Source organism: Phyllostomus discolor, chromosome 9, assembly GCF_004126475.2.
Source record: "Phyllostomus discolor isolate MPI-MPIP mPhyDis1 chromosome 9, mPhyDis1.pri.v3, whole genome shotgun sequence".
Lineage (NCBI taxonomy): Eukaryota > Metazoa > Chordata > Mammalia > Chiroptera > Phyllostomidae > Phyllostomus > Phyllostomus discolor.
The window spans coordinates 13,317,845-13,338,413 of NC_040911.2; the positions used below are offsets into that span (position 1 = coordinate 13,317,845).

At 42.5% G+C, this 20,569-nt stretch overlaps 1 protein-coding gene across 19 annotated transcripts in view; it reads left to right on the top strand.

The window, feature by feature from the left end:
- Window positions 1-20,569, top strand: part of TCF4 (transcription factor 4) — a 336,832-nt gene that overhangs the window by 133,613 nt on the left and 182,650 nt on the right. The window contains exon 1 of one of the 19 annotated variants that reach the window (XM_036010187.1): window positions 16,469-16,586. The exons of 16 other annotated variants lie outside the window; for them this stretch is intronic. The gene's annotated coding sequence lies outside the window, so the exon portion shown is untranslated. Of the gene's footprint in view, window positions 1-16,468; window positions 16,625-20,569 lie in introns of those variants that run through there. 2 more of the 19 variants (XM_028524097.2, XM_036010186.1) reach the window with 2 other exon arrangements.

The following is a 20,569-nucleotide window of genomic DNA, read 5'->3' on the forward strand; positions in this document are numbered from 1 at the left end:
CCCCAAAGACATAGAAAGGGTAATTTATGGACAGGCAATGAAGACAGTGGTAAAATAAATGAATTTTTCACCTCAGTGTTCACAAAAGAGGATGGGAGACAGATGCCAGAAACAGGCATAAATTTCCCAAGGGAGAGTGAAGAAATATAAAATAAATCAGAGTCATGCCAAAACAGGTGAGCACGGGTGAGAAGGAAAAATTGCAAAACCCTCAAATTTTAGCAGTTGTCACCCAAACATCTTGAAAAAGTAAGAAGAATGAAAACGCTGGGAAGGAGAAGAAGAACAACTGTGTTTTTTAGAATGGTTGGAAATAGTTTTGTGAATTCGTTTTATCTAGTTAATTCATTAGACTATGACCTTTGAAATTTATCCTTAAACGGATTGAGCTGGTGTACTTAAAAAATTATCTTCAGTGGCCTTTGAATAACCAAAACACATTTTTGGTCCCCCAAGTTCCCAGTCTAAGAGTCACTCCACTGTGCCCCGTGTTTAATGTTTATTAGGTATTTGTTAAGTGTTTATTAAGTTTGGTTATCTTTTCCAGGATAGTCAGTGAGTCACTGATGTAGCCAGCATTTATTGGATATTTCTTAGTGTCAGACCATGTGCTAGATCCCGAACCACAGCCCTGGAAAAGACGTGCCCGTATGGGGTTTGAAGTTCCTTCTCTCTCACTCCTCTAAACAGCCCTACCTCATACCAGGTAAAGAAAAAGCTGTTCATCAATTATCGTTTCTGGCCTTATTTTTAACCGGCTTCTTGGAGAGTGTCTGGAGAAGGCTGGCTGCCTCTTCTTGCTGGTTCCGTTTGCCGGGCCGTGCTCAGTGCAGGCGCCTGCTTCCTTGCTCTAGCTCTCACGGTGGCTTTCTCTGTCCAGGCTCACTGGTCTCCCCAGGGCTCCAAACCAGACTTCCTGCTCGTTGTTGTTCCCTATGAGCTGCCAGTTGAATGAATGTAGGAATCCTGGACCTCCTGCTGCTGTTTTGAGATTCACAGAGTTCTTGCCTTGGGCAGGCGAGACACTCTACTTTCAGGTGTGCATTTTCCGTTCTCCAGCAGCCCCACCTCCTGCAGGGGGACCTCGTGTGCACATGCGCACATCCCATCGCAGGCCGGCAGCCATCGCTTCCCTTTGGACTATCCCCTTTCCCACGCTCTGCCTCCATGAACTTTAGGGCCCAGTACTCCTCACTTACTACAAAGACCTTCCCGGGTCTCTTCCCAGAATTAATCTTTCTTCCCTTTGCATTCGAAGATTACTTTAAGACAGTCATTGATGCGGACACTATTATGAGCAGGGCTTCGCTGCGGTCAGTTCGCTCCCCCTTCTGATCGTGCTTTAGCCGCCACCTAAGAGTGGAACATGGGGGCTGCTTCAGGGACATGCAGGAGAGGGACAAAGACACTGTCACCCACTAGTTTTGTCCTGCAGTACCTTGTTCCCATGGCCAGAGATCTTCTAAATAAAATGAACCTCCAGAGCGATCTTTCTTATCGGGACTCTAGGTGATGACCCTTGGTTGGAACAGACCGCTGTGAGCTCTTGTGTAACTGCTCTGTGTTTAAGCATCTCTAAAAGCTGGTTTACTGAAGTTCATCTGAAAAGAAGGATCGACTAAGCTACATCACTATTTCTTTGGTCATTTTTTCATCTTTTGTGTAGAGCCAGTTTCAGTTTGATTGGTCGTTGCACTGGGAGTAGCTCATTGGTTTGGGGCCTCAGAGTTGAGTGAGCTCCCCGTCTTCTGGAGGGAGACAAGTGCGAACGGGACAACTACAGACAGCAGCACCACCCCCACCTGCTAGTGCCACCGAAACTCGAGCCAGGCTGAGGATACCACAAAGAAGCTTTGTTACATCTTGGCCTATATTTACTTTAAAGATTGTTTTATCCCACTATTTCCCAGTGTCCTTGTATATCTGATAAAAAGGTATATCTGATGAATAACATTCTTCAGCTGTCAGCCCGTGGTCCTTGAACCCTGTAAGTAAATATGACAAATCTTGTAGATCTTCACCCTTTCTTGCTCTAACTCTGAGTTACCTCTGAGCCATTCACGTAATACAGATGCCTGGGCTCCACTGACAGACACACTGTGTCTGGAGGTCTGGGCTGGCATCAAGCATCAGATGTAAATGTGCATTTGGTGACGCTGATGTCCTGCCAGGTTTGAGGATCTCTGACCTACACATCGCTTCAAAGAACTGTCATTCTAGTTTTCAGGCTGTTCACGGTTCTTGATCTGAGTATTATTTTTAAATCTTTCGATGTCATCTTCATTCAGTGAAAGTGAGTCATCACCTATTTAGCACCTAACTGTTTACCATCAAGATATTTTTATGCCATAAATTAATAACTTTTTTAGGTCAAAGAACATGAATAATTTTAATGCGTTAAAATTGTGCATACTTCCAGAAAGGGCTGAAATGATCTATATTTTTTATTTGTCCTTTAAGTCAATAGGCTTAATCTAATGACCCCGAAGGTTTGTCTCTGTAATAGTGATGTGAGTGACAGATACGTGTTGTTGTAGATTCACAATTAAACGTTCTGTGTACACAGTGGGAATGACAATTTTTGTATTGTAGGGAAATTGTTAATGTATTTTTATTAATTTAGAGGAAAGACAAACCAAATTAAAGAAAAATTACACTATAAATATTTCAAAAAGAACATTTATTTGTTATTTTTTAATAATATACAGCTAAAATGAAATGATATTAAAGAGGGAATTTTTGCCTTATGCAGATGTATTAGGGAATGCTATGAAATTAGCCTCAAATTGAAGGTAGGCACGTATGTTTTTATCAGGTACTTGGGTGATTTTGTTAGGCTATGAAGTATTAATTCAGCTGTCATGTACAACCTATTGCCCACAATAGAGTATTTTTTTTAAGACTAACTTTTCAATAAAGGAACACAGTCCCCCAGTTGCCATAGCTTGAGTTTATGAGTTTTCTTCCACAATCTGTGTATTACTGAGATAGATAATTAGGGATATTTTGTTATGTCCTGTCGCCTCTGGAGTGATAGAGCTGTTTTTGTCTGATTTGGGTTATTCATACATGTGATGTTTGGACCCCATTATGGATGCAGAGCTGAACCCAAGCTGCTTATCGCTGTGGCTCCCTAGCTGGTCATGTGGGCTCCAGGTGACCGCGTCGCCACGGCTGTAGATGGGCTTTCTTGCTGCTGTTGAATTCTGTATGTATGTTCAACTTAATAAAATTTAAGTTCAGGGAGAAAGTCAGTTAAGGGCTTCTATGTGTTTTATAATACATGGCCTGAAGTTAAAGAAAAATGTATGGAATTTAGGTATTTACTTGTCCTTTGCACAAAATGGATAATAGATATCTCATTTTGCCATTGAAGTTATTAACACCCCTCCTTTACTTCGAATTTTTGGCAGATTGGAAATGTAACTTTTAGGGACAGTTAAAATTCTTCTGTTTGAATGGATAAAGGGCTTAAGTCAATAATCATGTGATTATTTCCCAGGATATATTAATAAGCATTTCTTTACCCATGTACTTTTTTTTCTAACCATAGACTCTTGATTGGTGAAGTTTTAGTTCCACTATAAACAGGCCAAGAATGCCTACAACTTAAGGAAGGGTTAACAACACATTGCTTGATTCAATTTTATATTGTTTTGTAAGTTATTGACTTGCATTATATGTACTGATTGGTACTAGTTTCTCTGGGTATAGAAATGTGATTCTTATGGTTCTTTCTTATGTTTGTATTCAGTCTTTAAGTCATTCATTAATTCCATTCACCCAGTATTTATTGAACATCAGTTTTGTGCCAGATACATGGCATGGCTTGGTGCTAGGGATGCACAGTGGAATGTCGCAAGCTTGGAGTTGGCCTTCTGCCACCACGAAGACCCAGGAAGTAAACGGGTCAAGAGAAACACAGGGCTCTGTGGTGGCTCTAGCAGGGAGGGACACCGCACAGCCAGAGAGAGTCGGCGAAGTTGACGTCGAAGTTCAGTTCTGACTGATCTGGAGGAAGTTGTCGGGCAAAGGGAGCTGGTGTAGGAACAAGGCGGGAGAGATTCTGAGGCCTTGGGAGGTACATCTGCGGAAGGATAGAGTAAGGGAAAGGGTTAGGCATGTCTTTAGGAGTGCTGGAAGACGGAGAGTGTGAGGCCACGAGAGCCAGCCATTCCGAGTCTTATAAGCCGTGCTCACCACGTCACTCATTCGGCAGTTGTGTGCTCAGCACTGGCTGTGTCATGGACCAGGCACCTTGGGCACACCAGGAAACAGTGCAGAAAAGAGCGCTTGCCCTTGTGGAGCTTTTATTCAGTGGGAGGGACAGCTGGTCGACACGCTGCTGGTGGTTTTGAAAAACGGCCAGAAGCATGTGTAGTCAAATGGTTACAGTGTCAGCATTCGCCAACATCATTGAGCCAAATCAAAGACTGTTTAATAAAAATAACTTTGCGTCCATCTCCATTTCCAGTGTGAAGGCTACCTGTAATTTATACTTATTGATCACTCCCTCTGTGCCCGGCATTGGGCTCAGCAGTAAGCATCTCACATTGAGCGAAACTACATTGAGTGGACTACTGAAGTCTACTACAGTCAGTGTTTCTGACTCGTTACACAGACGCACCTTAAGAGTGGAGGGCTTATCTGTGATGTTAGATGAGCACACTTGAGAGACGACCGGTAAGGAGGGTTATTCCGTTTTTAAACCTCATCACCAGAACTAGAATTCTTCCTTGTAGCATCTGACAATATCACTAAACAGAAAAAAAAAATGCTTGATTTTTTTTTACTATACAAACAAACAAACACTCTACATAGTGATGGAAACTAGACATTTGCTTGTCACTCAAAATTAATTATTGTAATTAGTAAGTTTTAGTGTGGTGAATACTTTTCTGGTGGAATTAATAAGGAGCAGAGAGAATGCTAGAAGTCAGTGTATAGAAGCAGAAGGAGAAATATAGCCGAGCAAGGGAATGAAGAAAGATTTGTTTGAGTTCACCCTGCAATTGTAAGAGCAATTGAATGAAAATATTCGATGTGTGCGAGGTATTGGAAAACTTATTTTACTCCGGCAATCTCAAGCCTGATTTGTTTTATTTCCTTTAGAATAAAAGTCGCAAGTGGGTAGGAATCATGCCTGTAAATGTTAGCTTGTAAAGGGCTGGAGAATACTCCAGGGAACCAGCTGAAAAGGAAACGGCCCTGTCAGCGTCGTGCGCCTGGATGATTGGGCACCTAGGGGACCCAAGCAGAGAGAGAGGTGCAGGGGGAAAAGGTCGTAAAGCAAGGAAGCTTGTTTGGAACTAAAATATAATAGCAATGCAAAAGCCTTGGAACCACCGAGGTGATATATTTTTTTCCTTTTACATAATACAAGTGTGCACAGTTGAAAACGTGTGGGGTTTCTTGCATAGACATTACTGTCATCAGCAGCACACACAGTTGGGTGTATTTGGAGAAACAGTCAATCTTATGGTTTACTGTTCCCTTTTCCCATGTCACCAAAGGCATGCATTTCCAAAACAGCACAGATTAAGGCCCAATCTTCGTATCTGTGATACAAATATAAAGCTGACTTGTTCACACAGAGCAGATTAAATCCACGCTCCATCAGTATTAAAGTGTAAATAATGACAGGGACCTTTGTCTACAAGCATCCATAATGCTTTTTGCTAATGTCCATAAATGTTGATCAGTATCCTAATATGGTAGCAACGGCCACCAGTGATTTGCTCTTACTATGTGCCCACCATTGTGCTGCAGTTTGCATATTTTATCTTATTGCAGTCCATGGGGAACATTTATTTCTCATTTTATGGATAAGCAAAGTGGGGGACAGAGGTTGGAAGAGTTTGGACGCAGGGGACGCTTATCGGTTAGTGGTGTGTGGGGGATCTGCGCACAGCCCTGTCAGCCCCCCGAAGTCTGTGGGCTCAGCCCGCAGGCCCGATGCTCCCCTGGCAGTGCGGGGAGAGTGGACAGGGTGAGTGTTCGACGTCAGTGTGAGGGAGGAGGCTGTGCGTGTCCGAAAAGTGAGGGTCGAGGAGCCGCACTATGACTGCTGGACTTCTTTACTTTATTTTATTTTTTTACATTTCAGTGCCTGTGAAGCTACAGTAATAAAGAAAAAGACTTCACAAGATGAAAGGTTGAGGGTCACAAAAGTCCAGGGAAAAGACCACCATCATTTTTTATTACGGGAAAAGCGAGGCCGGTGAGCGTAGGGCCTTCACACAGGACAGCACACGTCTCGTGAAGACCCGTTGCCCACTGCCCCCCTGGGCTGGAATTAGCCTCCACTATGGAATCCCGGAAAGTGTTTATACCCAAGTATCTTTCTCTATTACGATCTTGGACAAATTTAAGCAAAAATATATAAAGCCCTTAGGAACGACATGGAAACAGATTTCCAGCGGAATCAGAGCAGCACACATTCTCAGTGCTGGGTTCTCTGGAAGATTGTTAGTCTAGTTTTCCTGTCTGTTTACTTTCGTGCGAGACCCGCTTCAGTCCTCGCTCAGACTAGGCTTGCATCCTGGCTCGAACGCCGAGACATCTGGCCGGCCTTTTTCTGTGTGCGGGACGGAGATGACAGGCCCGTTTCACAATGTTTTGAAAGTCTTGAGTCTCTGGCCCAAGATTTGATATGTGATAGGTCTTCAGTGGGTCTCAGTTTCTTCTTCCTCTCTGCCACTTGCTTGACCTGATTAAGAGAATATATAATACAAGTTTTTGTTCACTGTTACTGATGAGATTATCGTTTTTAAGTGCCAGAAATCAAAATGTCCGATCTCACTTTCCTGTGGACTTGCACAAAGGATTGACTTTCCAAAGCTGTTTCCCTCCGGCCCTTCTGTATGCCGTGCCCTCTTGTATCCCTGGTCAGGGGTGTCAGACTCATGTTCACTTGGGGGCCACGTCAGCCTCGCGGTTTGCCTTCAAAAGGCCAAGTGTGATTTTAGGACTGTGTACATGTAACTACTCCCTAACAGTTAGCGAGGCTCGGCGCTGCCGCAGGGTAGCAACAAGGTGCCGGGCCGGATAAAACAAGGTGAGAGGGTTGGATTCGGCCAGCGGCCTTGTGTTTGCCGCCTGTGTTCTAGCTGCTGTATCTTTGGAAGACCCTTGACTTTGGTTGTCCTGTGGTCCATGAGCAGCTTTGAATATCTGTCGGTGTCATATTAGGATGTACTAAAATCAAAGAAGCATTGGATCTTGGGAGACCATCTCGGTATCGCCAGTCTAACTTTGATTCTTTTTAGAAGCTGGTAGAGAAAGATGACTAGAGTCTAGCTCATGCTTTCTCTGGTCATCAGCCACCACTGGCTGTCTTTTTGCTGCACATCTTCACTGTTCAGTCCAAGTTCACCACTGTAATTGCATCCAGCAGTCCTCAGAGGAGAAAAGACAGTGGCAACACAGTGAAGCGCAGGGGTCCTAGCGTTTTCGGGAAGATGTCAGACTTCTCAGATGTGTGACTTGATGTGAGGTAGCTGATCAGGGAACATGTGCCACCGGCCTCCAGCTGGCACCTTCTCTCCCGTGCAGGAAGAAACGTGCTCCTGCCTCATCCCCTGACAGCTCTCAACATTCGCATCTTTCAGCTTATTGTAACTCTTGTCCTGGGATCTTTCTTCAAAACCACTCCCTTTCTGTTTTCTTTCATTATCTCTTTGTCCCCTGATTCCTTTCTCTGTACGTATGTGTGGGAATGGGTCTTGCACTCTGGCACTGCTTGGCACAGCATGTGCTCATACATTGCTTACTTCAAGTCTCTTGGGGTCGTGTTGAAATTGGGACACCCTTCAGGCCGACAGACCAGCACCTCAGCAGGGTGCAGTCAAGAGCTTTCCCGAATTACAGGCACGCAAAGGTAGCTGGCCGTCTTCTGAGGCAGCACGGCTTCACCTTCCCTGTTTTTTCCTCGCCTCGTATTTTCGTCTTTTGAAATCCACCTCCCTCAACATCCACAACGTCAAAATCAATGAACTCTTTCTGTTCCTCTCACTACTCTTTTCTTTCATTACCTGCCTTCCTATTTTACCCTTTTAAGTATAGGCCTGAGAAGAGCTTGGAGTTTGGGGTTAGAGTGGGGTTTGGCTTCTAGCTTAATTGCTTAGCAGTTGTGTGATGATGGACTACTCCTTTATCTTCGGTAAGACTCTGTCCTGGAGATTTACATAGCCAGCAAGTGGCATGTCTGATTTGCGAGCCCAAACAGGTTTTTGCTCTAAGAATCTGCCTTTCCCAGTTTGCTGGTGGAAGACTTAGCCGTTACGCCCTTTGCCAGGGCTGCAGTCCCTGGGTAACGGCCAGAAGATTGACTGCCTTTCTAACCGTTGTGCCTCCTCTACATACCCACGGTCCCAACCTACAACAAATCATGATCTGTTTGGCATGGCAAGTGCTGGAAGAGAGAAATTTTCTCCAGTGAGCCAGAAAATGCAACAGGATCTGTCTGAGATTGATGGAGATAAGTGTTTGATCCACTTTACTCTCTGCCAGAAAACTATTTTTCCTTGACAGCTGGAGAGATCAAAGGTCTAAAACTGAGGATGCAGGACGATGAATGTTCTAATATTAATATTATATGAATAATATAGTAACATTCAAGGTCATCATGTCTGATTTCCTCTGTCTGGGACACTCCAGCCAGCCAAGTGGAGAGAGAGGAATTCCAATCACAGGGGTCTTCACTCCAAGCAGACGTGCAGCCATCACCTGCCCGTGAGCAGTTGAGCAGGCCAAGCTTTAATAGCCTGTGATAGATCATGTCAAGAAACAGTGGAATCTGCAGGTTTTGGGAATGGGGGCTAATCGCTGGTGAGCCAGTCAGATAAATGGGATTTTTAAGAATTATCGTGGAAGAGATGAAATTTTCTTCTTGAGTGAAAACAGCATGATGACATGATACGTCACGTATTACCAAGAAAAGGTACATACTTAGCCCAGCTATGAAGTGCAGTCATTCACATTGTACAAAAAAATGTCAGGACTTGTGGCTTCTGCAGGGATTCCCAAAGCGAAGACGGAGGAGAAGACTCTGTGAAATGCCTGGTCCTGCTGCTACTGGGTGTGGCCCTGGCCGGGTCGGAGAGATTCCACCACCAGGTGACGTTTCGCTTTGGACACCCATGCTAAGCTCGTTTCAGTTACATGCTCTCTGAGAGCCTTTTGTGGTTCTTGTTTTCTTATTTGTACTATGGAGATATTTATCGATTTAAAAAATTGCCCATCTTTGTAGCTTTTTATTTGCAAGATATATTTAATATCATTATGTTTTACATTTCTTATTTAGATTTTAACTTTTTCCCCCGTTTATATTTCTCTTATGTAAGTTTTTCTACCTTTTATTGTCTGTTTTAATCTGGCTAAGCTGTTGCTCTGCACTTTCCCTCTCCCCTGGGTAGAACCAACCCTCCATTACGAATCAGAAGGTTCACAGTGCAACAAGCGCTTCTAGCATATAAGGCGCAAACTGAGGGAACTTGAATGTTTCCTGACAACAAACATTCATCTTCTTTTTTGACTTCTAGCCTGGAATACATGGTCTGTAATGAAACAGAGACAGTTTCTCTGAGTCTTACTATTCTCATCCTAAAAATGAAGATAGTGCTCCCTACCTCAGAGCATTGTAATGAAGATTAAATGAGATATACATCTAGCACAGGAGCTGGAAATAGATGGTTCTTCTAAATCTAATTTCATTTCTTCTTCACTTTCGGTAAAAGGCCAGGGATCATCAGTAAATGCCTAGGTGCAAAAGGAAAAGATCCTGAGTTTGGTGTTAAGTTGGAGGTCCTTCTAAACCGCTGAAGTGAACACGCCGAGTAGGCAGTTGTAGTGCGAGAAATCTGAGTGAAAGGTCTGCACTCGAAAGGGCCTTCGGCATATAGATGCCAGTTGGAGGAATGGGATTGGGTGTGGAGACTCCAGGAACACGTGGGCCCTGGGCCAAGCAGTTGGAGGCTTCTCAGCATTGAAGGTCTTTGAAGGTGAGAATGAAAGGGAATGACCAAGGAATAGGAAGAAAAGAAATGTAATGGCATCAAGCCAATTTTTAAAAAGGAAGGAACAAGGGTGTCTTTTTGATTGCCATGGGAGGTGAGAACTGAACATTGTATATTGCCTTTAACAACTTAGTGTCATGGTTGACAAGTTCTTCCAAGAGTTTGCATGGCGGGATCACGGGCTAGGAAGACCCCACATCCCCATCCCTCAGGTTGGGTTATCAGGAACTAGGTTATCTTTCCTCTGACCTGGCAAAGTTTTCATCCTGTATATTTCAGATGTCATTCGTTTCTCTGTGGTTAATCACAGCCGTCATCTGCACTTAGCTTCATTCCCATAGTAAATTACTAACTTGGTGAAGACAGAGGTCATGCAAAGTACCATATAAATTATACCTAGTAAGTATTTAATAGTTCAGTCTTAGAATCACTGGCACTAATAAAACACGGCATGTTTTCTATTTATCCATCCACCATTTAGTCATGAAACAGTTGCTGATTTACCAACTCTGTACCGTGTGCCAGGCACTACTTTAGGCTGTGTGAATACAGTGGTGAACAAAAGATACTCCCTTTGTACATGGAAGTCTCACTGTGGTGGAGACAGATGAAAGAATAAATACATGCATATTCTGAGTACCTTTAATGTCTTAGCTTATTTATTCCTAAAAACAAGCACACATGATGCAGATGTTATGTTAGTCCTATTTTATTGGTGAGAAAATGGAGGCTCCAAGCTAGTGATTCTGTACCTGCCAGGGTCATCACTCACTTCATTAAGGGTCTGGATCTGGGGTTCTAACCCAAGCACTTCGACTCTAAAATCCATGCTGTTAATCACCCCACTGCACTGTGAAGTGTTTGGCACAGTAAATGATTGCTATTATTATTAATAATACTATTTTTAAAATATCTTATTCATTTTTAGCTAGGGGAAGGGAGGGAAAAAGAGAGGGAAACATCAATGTGTGGTTGCCTCTTGAGCACCCCCTACTGGGGACCTGGCCGATAACCCTAGCATGTGCCCTACTGGGAATCAAACCAGAGACCTTTGGTTTGCAGGTTGGCACTGATTGCACTGAGCTACACCAGCCAGGGCATTTTATTACTACTACTACTATTAACATTAATAGTAATAGTAATTATTCCTCAACTTAGCCATCATTTATGCCAATTTAGATGAGGAAACAGGCATTTGACCAGTTATTAGCAAAACTAAATTTAAAAGCCCAGATTTTGTGCTTCTAATCCAGTGTTTCCTCTTGTAAAGTGCCTCTTTGAGGGTGAGAGAGTAGAAGGAGGAGGAGGAAAAAGAATGGAAGGATGAAGTAATGGGCAAGGAGAAGGGAAGATGTGGAAGAGATGAGGAAGGAAGGAAGCCTGTTTGATTTCGGGTTTTTGATGTTACCAAACTATGTCTAATTTTTCCATTTTCTGGTTCATTGTATTCTCTAGAGAATATCTTTAAAATAAGCATATTTCTATGCATAACAATCATTCCATTTCATAGACTAGCAAAATATAATTCAGGGGCTGTAAGACCCTAGCTATTTAAAAGAAAAAGTATTTATTTTGGAAAGGATGTTATTACTGGCATTTATACTGGGAAGGCATTGGTTGGAAGATACACTGGAAGCTTTGTTTACCAACAGCTAAGTCTCTGAGGGTGTGTGTGTATGTGTGATGTCTATAGTAGTGCATACTTACATCCTGGTAATATTGAATTGGCTTTGATATACATTTTTGGGGAGAGGATGTTGAACCATTTTCCTGGGGTGGGGAGGTTTTTGTATTTATATGCAAGGCTGCTCTAATATAAAGCACCATATTTAAACATCACAAATATACACTAAGCAAGGGACAGATGCACAAGGAATTTAAGCAGAGTTTTTCTAAATGGCAGATAATTAGAGGGGAACAGATGCCTATGGGCAGCACAGGATGAGGTGAGGCACCAGGAATTGTAAAAGGGAGACGGAAAGCACATGGAGAGCGCAGCCCCCTCAAGGATGCCGGAGCCTAGAGGGTGTTCTCTCCCGAAGTTTCCTGTTTCTGTGGGCTTTGACATGAAATTTTGTTCTCTCTGTACATATATTTCCCAAGGAAGTAGATCTTACCAATCATTCCAAAGTGGGCCAGAATTCCTTCCGAGCCTCAGTTTTCAGTGACTTTGTGGTTCGCGTGCGTGTCCCTCTCCAGGGCCTTGTCCTTTCACAGGACTGCCAGGACGTAACATTTCATGACAGTGTCACTCCTCATTTATTTATTTATTATTTATGCCCCATCTACTTCCAAAAGGGTTTCTAGGTAGTCTACCAGTAAAAGACACCTGCGAACGAGATGTTTTCTTGATGTGCATTTTTAAAAAATATTTTATTTATTTATTTTTTAGAGAGGGAAGGGAGGGAGATAGAGAGAGAGAGAAACATCAATGTGTGGTTGCTGGGGGTTATGGCCTGCAACCCAGGAATGTACCCTGGCTGGGAATCGAACCTGGGGCACTTGGGTTCACAGCCCGCGCTCAGTCCACTGAGCTACGCCAGCCAGGGCTTGATGTGCATTTCAGGACGGAGGTGGCCCTCCTTTAGAACAACCTGCCGTCAGAAGGGTTGTGTCTGCCGCAGAACCGTTCTGTACGGTCTCGATGTGGCAGAGGAAACAAATTTCCGAGAGCGAAGTAGAGAGGAGCGCGCGGCGTCTCCCACCTTCCCGCGGAGCGGTGGTTTAAACAGCAGGGGCGCCGAGCAGAGCCAGTCGGCTTCCCAGCAACACCGAGCTGTTGCACCTGATCATTACCCTTCAGGTTTAAGATTTACCTGTTGTGCTCATTGTAACAAAAGAATGAAATCTCTGTAATTATATTGGAAGGGGGAGGAGATCATGTTTTAGTTCCTTTGATCTTGAGCTAGAATAGGCCCTGCTTTTTGGAAATTTAATTTGAAAGAATCCAATGTACACATCTGCTTTTTGTACCCAATTTCTATTGAGCTTGAAAATAGAAATTTATAATGCAAATGTGTAGAGTCTGTTCCTTGAGGGGGAAAGACATTCAAAGCACAAGGTGATCATTTCTGCATATCTGTGTAAGATTTTAATAAATATGTTCTCTGTTTTTCCCCTAGAGTTCAGAGATGAGGGTCTTTGTGAGCAAGGACCAAGCATAAAAATTACAGACACACCATGATTTACTTCAGTATTGAAAAGATTTTCAAAGGATAAAATTAGATGGTAAAGAGAACGAGAGGCTATTGAATCCTCAAAGGAGAAAACATAAACCAACCAAGTGCGCATCAAACCATTTGAGAACACGTTTGAATTGATGGTAGGGCCCATGCCTAAAGACAAAGCTTCCATTTCAACGAATCCATCTGCCTAGTGTTTCTGTAAAATTGCCTTTGCCTGTAAATGGAACGGTATGCAGATTTAGGTGGGACACTTTCCTCATCCCAACTTAGCCTGTACTTTTTATTTTATTTTTGCCATTACCTGAAACGTCACGTAAATGATATAAATGATACTTGACTTAATCCTTGGAGGGAGGGGTGGATTGCATGGTCTATTTTGATTAACTTTTTTCTTGTTCTCAGTGTAAATTTTTCAGTAAACCTAAAAATGGTTAGAGCATTTTCGGGACATGAAGCCTTAAGCTATGTTGCAATCATACAGTTGGTTTTTTGAGGGTTTGGGGACTTTTGAAACTCCTCATCTCCAAATGGGCAAAATCAATCAGAAATTGTTGAGAGCATTCAGATCGCTGGGTAAGCAGTCCTCTCCTAAAAGCTGGAAGTGTCCATTTCAGTTCTTTAAGTCCATGGGCTGGTTGCTTATAATATTTGTGCTCTATCAGCAGATCTCAAAAACTTGGTTATAAATTACTAGGCTTAAGAAGGAGTTCGAGATTAAAGAATAATATGAACAATAATCTTTTGGTCTTTTTCTTTCTTTTCTTTCCTTTTTTCTTTTCTTTTCTTTTTTCTTTTCTTTTCTTTTTTTTTTTTTTTTTTTTTTTTCTTTCTTTTTTTTTTTTCTTTTTTTTTTTCTTTTCTTTCTTTTCTTTTCTTTTCTTTTCTTTTCTTTTGTGATGTGATGAGATTTTTTTCCGAAGGTGGTGGGTTCACTTCAGTAGTGCGTAATGTTTTGTTTCTGTTCTGCTCTCGGTTACTTTCTTTCCCACTGAGTTTGTTGTTGGTTGGTTGGTTGGTATGTTTTGTTTTGGTAACAGAAAGTACAAAGCCACAATATCAGACTGTGAATTAGGAAGTCTGATTTTAAACAGGGAGTCTCACCTTCACTTGTGTCTGAGTTTGGATTTCATTGTGTTGCCACGATAACCTGTGGCCCTTGCAAATGCACAAGTTCATCTGGGTTCAGTGGTTCCTGGATACGTCTGTGTTATAGGATGCCCAAGGCCACGGAAATCACTTAAGACACAAAATGTTGAGACAGAGTTGGCTCCTCAGGGGCATTTGAGTAACTAGGGTTTATTTGAACTAGTTTTGGGGGACCATGACATGTACTGCTAACCAGGTCTAATTAATTAATTTCTAACATTTCGATCTAATTGTGACTTTGTTGACTTACACACACACACGTCTTTCTTCCTTGCAGGCGAGAAACTCAGAAACAAAATTTCTATTTCTAATGGCAGACAGTTGGGGTGCAGCAACCAAGCAGTCACCCTTAAAAATTAATGAGCTTAATGATGGTTAGAGAAGCGACTGTGATGGGAGGGAGGGGCCATGGGGATGGCAGAGGGAAGAAGAAGGCTGGACTCCGCCTAAGTGGCATGATGTGAGGCCCTTCCTTATCTCCCTTCCCCATTCCCCGTTCTTCCCCCACCAGCCACCCCCTCCCCGCTTGCCACCCCCTCCACCTCTCCTTTCACAGGAGCCAAAACAGATAGGAAGACAGGGCGATTATGAAGACGTCAGTTGGAGCCTAGGCAGGCGAGAGGGGCGCAGCGCTCCAGATGAGGTCCGGGGGGAGCCGCCGAGGGTCACTCATGAACGACCGTGTGTGTGTGTCTGACAGACTGTGAAATGGTGCGTTGTTGCACGGCTGCGCTGCACCTGGGCCCTTCATCTGTGATTGATTGGTTTGGTCATGTGTAATGGTCCCATCTGCTCTGTGTTGTTTTTCTTTTTTTACTTATAAACACCGTTCCCAGCAGCTGAGAGAGGATGAGCTATGTTTTGTCATCTTCACTTACACTTTAGCTCAAAAAAGTGGTCAACTAGGTAAGCTCTAAAGTCTATCCAAGTAATGTAGTAGGAAAGTACAGGTTTCCCCCTCCTCTTTGTGTGTGTGTGTGTGTGTGTGTGCGCGCAAGAGTGGGTGTGCTGTGCGTGTTTGCGCCCTCCTGCGCAAGCGTGTGTGTGCGCCTGGAGTTTTCATGCTGCCTGTTAATATCTGAATAGTTCATGAACCACGGAAGACCAAAAAATTGCAGAAATGATTTGCACAAATCTGTGTATTGTGACTCTTACTGCAGCGAGGAGTGGTTTTTTTTTTTTTTTTTTTTGTAACGGAGCCAATACTTAATTAAAACCGCTGACATCATGGTGTTATAATTAAGCGTGGCATTAATTAAGCTGGAATAACGATTTTTTTTTATTAAGAACTGCTTCTATTGTATAAGACCGTTATCTGCTAAAAACAAAATAATTTTAAAGCAAAATTAATTTCCTCTAAGGGAGCCTTTTCAGCTTTCCCAAAGTCCAGCCTCAGGACTGTCGTCATCAGGGGTGTGTGTGAGTGTGTGTGTGTGTGTGTGTGTGTGTGTGTGTGTGCTGGGTGGTGTTGGGATGGGGGAGTGGAAGTGAAATTTGTTTTTTTTTCACCCAAAAATGCTGATCGGCTCCTGGCATTCTGATGGCTAATTATGCATCGGAGAGCTTCGACAGCTGCATTCATCATCATAAAATGTAATAATTAATGACATTCCAACAAAGAAAATATGCAAATGAGGACTCATTAGCATTTTCATATTCAGCTTTGATAATGCTTTTGCTGACAAGGTTGTAATTAATGAAAATTCATGTCGCAGTCAGGAGATTGGATCGGTTTCATTCCGCTCACAATTCCCAAATGCTTGCATTATGGAAAATCGGCGGCTCTGCCAACTTTTCAGGGAAGAAAAAAACACACACACACAACTAAAAGCACCAGATGCAAATTAATGGTAGGGAGTCTTTAACTCTTTAAACCACCCCCCTAAATTTCCATCATAGGAAAAGTGATGAGTTTTAGCCGAAGAACTAGATTTTTTTTTTGAATAACAGCAATGAAAGTACTTTATTTGTGATCCAGGTATGAGGATTTCTGGCAAACTTTTTTTTTTAAATATTAACAAAAATCCTCTACCTTTTTCCTCTTTCCTTTTCCCTTTCCAGACTATTTAAATTTACATAGTAAAACATGTTAGGACAGCCAAGCCCCGGCGTGCTGTGCTCTGTCCTGCTGGCAAATTCACGCCACGACAGTTTATTCATCCACACGCTTTTTGGCGACTCTTCACCACGTATTTGTGCTTAGAGCTCCTGGTGCCTCCCTCCGTGTGCTACCCATAAGGTCGAAAGAAAAGCAAGTATTCTATTTCTCTATTCAGGGTGGGTTTTTTTTTTTTTTTCTTTTTTGGATGATAGTTGTTTTCTTAGTGCTTTTTCTTTTTGTTTAATCTATTCCCTTTGTGGTTTAGTGTAAGAGTTTGGGAATGTGCCCATATTCTCTCACTCAACACTTCGGGTTTAGTGTTGTGTTCCGACGTAATTTTAAGAGACACCGTACAATCAAAATGGATACCCAGAAACCCCCGAACAGAGAGATGGACAAGCATCAGTACAGGGAGCTATTCATTTATAAACCCTCAGTGTATTGCTTTCAGGATGTGCGGCTGCAGATTGGCAAAAACCATTTGGTGCCAGCCTGGAACTACGTTTTGTCATCCTAGCCTGAAGTTAAACTGAAAGTTCTGTCTCGCCCTCAGCACTGCAGAGGAAAACCTCAGCAGAGTTCTGACCTGATTTCAGATTTAATCTTTAGGTTAAAACAATGATTGCTACTTTACTCTTACTACTGTCTCCTAACTTTTCCGTCAGATCTTTCTGCTGAGGCAGGTGTGTGTGTGTGTGTGTTTTTAAAGGGGTTTGTATAAGGATTAAGAAAGGGGGAGAGTGAAAGCATATATCTTTATTAAATTGTCAAATTTATAAGCATTTTCACTCTGGAATGATGCGAAACAACTTCAGGCAGTTCCAAAGACACAGTTTCCTGTTTGTGTAAAGTTAAATTGTAATTCCCGAAGTTGCTAGCCGGGTATAAAGAATATAAATATGCCTTGTTAGGGGGATAGAAACTTTGATATGCAAGGTCCTATTTTTTAGAGTATTGTAGTAAAATAGAAAGTACCACCAATTATTTAATCAGAAGTTTGAAGTAAATCTTTTTTTTCTCTACTGTGCCATTAAGAATGACTAGGTTTTTATTCCTCATTAATCTCAGAGTTCTAAGAAACAGACTTTTATTTCAGTCTCTTGCTTTTCCAACTTTTGTGTTCCCACAGTTTATTTATGAGTGTGTGTGTGTGTGTGTAGACATGGTGTGTCCTGTTTGGAGATTACGGTGGCTCCCGTCTTTTTTTTTTTTTAAATCTATTGTGTTAAAATAGCAGGCAGAAGAAGGCTGTACTTTTTTCCTTTTAGTTTACTTCTTTTTTTATGCAGGCAAACTGCCCATCCAGATGGTAGAATTTCACCTGTAAGCAATCTGAAACGATAGGTTAATTCTGACATTTTATAGAGCTTTTTAAATTTTTTTTCATACAGTACAACTATGTGCAGAGTAACTACTCAAGATAATGTTTCCTTTTTTTTTCTTTTAAAACACTTCCTGCTGTGATTGGTTCTCCCCCCCAACCCTACCCCCAAATCTATATTTTGGGCTCAATTAAAATCTGTGGCTTTAGGCACTTAGCTGCTATTGTCAAAACCACATCTGATGAAATCTCTGACCACTTCTAACATGTGTAAATGAGGAAGTGATGGCAGAAGGGAAGGACACGTGTGGATCTGCAGGTTAGTTTTCGAAACACAGATTCTTTGGATTTTGTAAGCTCAGTGTTTCACTGGCTTTGATGCACTCACTGTTAGTGCCCTCCTCCACCAGATTCACAAGTGTTGACCCACTCGTACCTTCGGCGGTGGCGCCTGGCGTGGTGCTAGCCACCGGCATCCTGAAATTCGGTCTTGTTCTCAGTGTGGCTAGCCTCTGGTGGCTTATGTGATGAGAGGAAGCTGGAGGCCTTCTCTGAAATGATTTGTTGACCTGTTATTAGGGAATCCCGTTGTTTCCCAAAAGGGGTTGGGGGTGTTTGTGGAGTATGAGAGGGAGGGGAGTGCTGAGGATTGTCTTTCAGCAGTGATTGGAATCAGACTGTATTTACAAGTTAGTTTTGAAGGCTACCCCCTTGTTCTTATTATTTCTAGAAGTCCTGTGTGGGCACAAATTATTTCTTGAGTTACTTGCACAGTAAAGATGTGGCAGCCTCCTCTCCCCTGGCTCGGTCCCTCTGGAGAACATTTTTTTAAAGTATTCTACTAATAAAGTCCTTGTCAAGACTTGGGACCCTAGCTGTGGCATTATTATTACTTTTTCTGTTTCCTGTTTTGCACATGTTAACTCCTGTGGGTACTTTCTTCTTAAAGTGATGAGATTTTCACTGTCCAGCAGCAGCCCCAGTTGCTGCAGTTACTGAGCTCTGAAATAAGAAACCTGCGGGTGCTCCGTTTTTCCCCCCAACCCCCCCAGAAGCTGTTGCTTCAGTTAAGGAAAATTACAGCCCCATGACTGAAAATTTTAAAGGAGTTGTTTCACTGAAACATCCAAAGATTTTGTTTCAGGTATTGCAACAAAATCACCACTTGTTTGCGGCCAGTGAAGCCAGAGTTCCTGGCATGTCCTCATCCAGTTGCTTCTCGGATTTCCCTTGCAAACTTTCCCATTGGTCGGGGTCTGTGGAGAGATTTTAGTGGCTGGCTGGTGGAAATGTTTGGGAGAACATTTGCGTATCAAAGCAGCCTAAATATTTGCAAAAATGTTTGCTTGAGAAAAAAGAACCCACTTAGGATTAGGAAGTAACTGCTTAAGCATTTAAAAAGCATTTGTGATTTCCTGCAGTATATTATTCAGGAGCCAAGGCCTAACTCGAATTTCAGGAGTCCTCCCAGAATCCATATTTTGAAAAAGCATGTAAGAGAGTAAATGTTCTGTGTTTTTTTTTTTTTTTGGTTAAGATGTACACTTACGTGTGGTATAAAAATGCAAAGAAGAAAATATTTGAAAATCAATGGGTTGTTATTTAGGTAACCTATAAAAGACAAAAGACGAGGAAGGGCCTCGTGACGTGGTGAGATGCTGAGTAGCTCTCGTCCCTTCTTTTCCCGTGTGAGTGCACGCTCCCCTCTGTGAAGCGCGTTGCATTGCTGTGATACGACGTTTGGTTCTGTGGGAGTTCCTGAGCTCCCTTGTGATAATAGTGATTTGAGGGGCGCATCTTTCTCTTTTTTTTTTCTTGGTAGAGTTTAGTGTGGGCTTTTTTTGTGTTCAGATTATTCAAGTTTTAACTGCATTTCACTGAGGGTTTGGAAGCAGCGCATACAAAACTCAGCGCAGGCCAGTTTTCCCAAGTTGTCAACACGGTAGGAGTTGAGCGCCGACCATTCCTGTTCTTCAGAGCCCCTCAGATCAGGTGTTATTCTACCATCTGGACATTTTAATTAGTAAAAAAAAATGTGGATCTGGGTACACAGAAATGGGGTCCGCAGTGCACAATGGCCCGGGTGCGCTCGGCTGGTGCTGAGGTGTGTGGCTGTGTTTTACAAGTGTGAGTGTGTGTGTGCGCTCCTGTGTAAGTGTAATCGTATGTTGAATATGTGTTCATTCCTCCTAGGAAACCCAAGCATAGGATTTCTGGTGCCTTTCTCAAACTGGGCACTACCACTACCAGAATATCTAGCTACTTTTTCTCGAATACCAAGTAAAAAGATCTGGCATATGTAATTGCATTCCCAAGTAGGACTTGCCTGTATCTTTTCTGGTGCTCGTGCGTCCTCACTCGGTGCCCGGTGTGGCGTGGCAGTGCAATGCTGACGTGGCGTGGGGAGGAGATGTGGCTCCTCCACTTCCTGGCTGTGTGCTCTAAGTCAAATACATTGGCCTCTCTGAATCTGCTTTTATCCTCACGTGCAGAGTAAAAGTATTACTGGTAATAGGTATGATAACTACCTGAAAGAGTTACAATGAAGCTTATAAGAAACAGCATGTATGTGAAAGCACTTAATAAAATGCAAAGAGGTATAAAAAGTGATTTTTAATACACATTACCAGTTCATAATCCATATGCCATGTTCATGATTCAGTAAATTGTGTCATATTTAAAAATGAGGGAAATGCAAATATAAGATAGTATTAGATTATTGGCAAATAGTAACTTTGGGGACACCAGAAAATGTGTTGATAATTTTTAACGTGATGCAAAGTGACCCATTTTTTTATAA